At 59.3% G+C, this 1,088-nt stretch overlaps 1 protein-coding gene across 2 annotated transcripts in view; it reads right to left on the bottom strand.

The window, feature by feature from the left end:
- Positions 1 to 1,088, bottom strand: part of RNF183 (ring finger protein 183) — an 8,514-nt gene that overhangs the window by 3,677 nt on the left and 3,749 nt on the right. The window contains exon 1 of one of the 2 annotated variants that reach the window (XM_010835177.1): positions 845 to 1,082. The exons of the other annotated variant lie outside the window; for it this stretch is intronic. The gene's annotated coding sequence lies outside the window, so the exon portion shown is untranslated. Of the gene's footprint in view, positions 1 to 844; positions 1,083 to 1,088 lie in introns of those variants that run through there. 2 annotated transcript variants of the gene reach the window in all.

Raw genomic sequence — 1,088 nt, 5'->3', positions numbered from 1 at the left:
GACTCTTAGCGACCTCATGGACTGCAGCCTACCAGGCTCCTCCGCCAATGGGATTTTCCAGGCAAGCGTACTGGAATGGGGTGCCATTGCCTTCTCCAACTATATGCCAATAATTAAAAAAAAAAAAAAAGTGATTGTTCCAGATCACCAGGTTCCTAAGCCTGGTGCTCCGGCAGCATCCCCTCTGCTGGGCGAAGGCCTGAGCCACCCCAGCATCATTGAGCTCACGCTGGAGGAGACAGCTCTCTGGCCTTGAAAGCGGATTACAATGCTTCCTGTGCTGTATGGGATTGCCCTTGGTTTCCTGGACTCCCGAGAGAGGCAGGGGAACCACAGACAGTGCTTCATGTGCTAGGTGTGCTGAGTCACTTCAATCCTGTTGGAGTCTTTGCGACCCCATGGACAGTGGCCCTCCAGGCTCCTCTATCCATGGGATTCTTCAGGCAAGAATACTGGAGTGGGTTGCCATGCCCTCCCCCAGGGGATCTTCCTGGAGGAAGAACATTTCCCTACCTGCTACCTCCCATCCCTGGCTAGGGCAGAGATGGGCTTTGCTGATACCTGGTCTACCCCTCCTCTGGGGGCAGATGCCAGGCCCTCCCTTCCTCATCCCCTTGGGCTGCAGGGCCAATCCCCGCAGTCCATGGGCCCAGTGTTTGTGCAGGGCACCATGCTGGCCTGGCAAAGGGACCTCTGTGAAGGCTTTTCCCTTTGACCTGAAATCATGGACAGGCTCCTCCCTCCCCGGCTCCCCAGATCAGCCCTTCCAGAGCCTTCTCCCAAGATCTGGTCTCCCCTGGCTCCTCCTCCATCCGTTTGTCCTAGAAACCCCCAAAGCACCCACCTGGGCTTCCTTGGCACTAGGGTAGTAAGCCAGACTGCCCCGGAAGGTCGGAGGCTCCAGTCTTTTCCTCTCCAATATCCACAAAGCCTTGGGAGACTGCCTTCTCGCCACCAACCCCGGGGCCTGTCTCCATGGCAGCGCACACACAGCGCCTGCAGCTGCCGGGTGGCCCGACCTGCAGCCTCTGGAGCGCACCTGCCTGCAGCGCCGGCCAGAGCGGCAGGGGGGGGGGGGGGGACCAGCG

This window comes from Bison bison, unplaced genomic scaffold, assembly GCF_000754665.1.
Source record: "Bison bison bison isolate TAMUID 2011002044 unplaced genomic scaffold, Bison_UMD1.0 scf7180017864039, whole genome shotgun sequence".
Classification (NCBI taxonomy): domain Eukaryota; kingdom Metazoa; phylum Chordata; class Mammalia; order Artiodactyla; family Bovidae; genus Bison; species Bison bison.
This window is presented reverse-complemented; position numbering and strand designations above follow the sequence as displayed.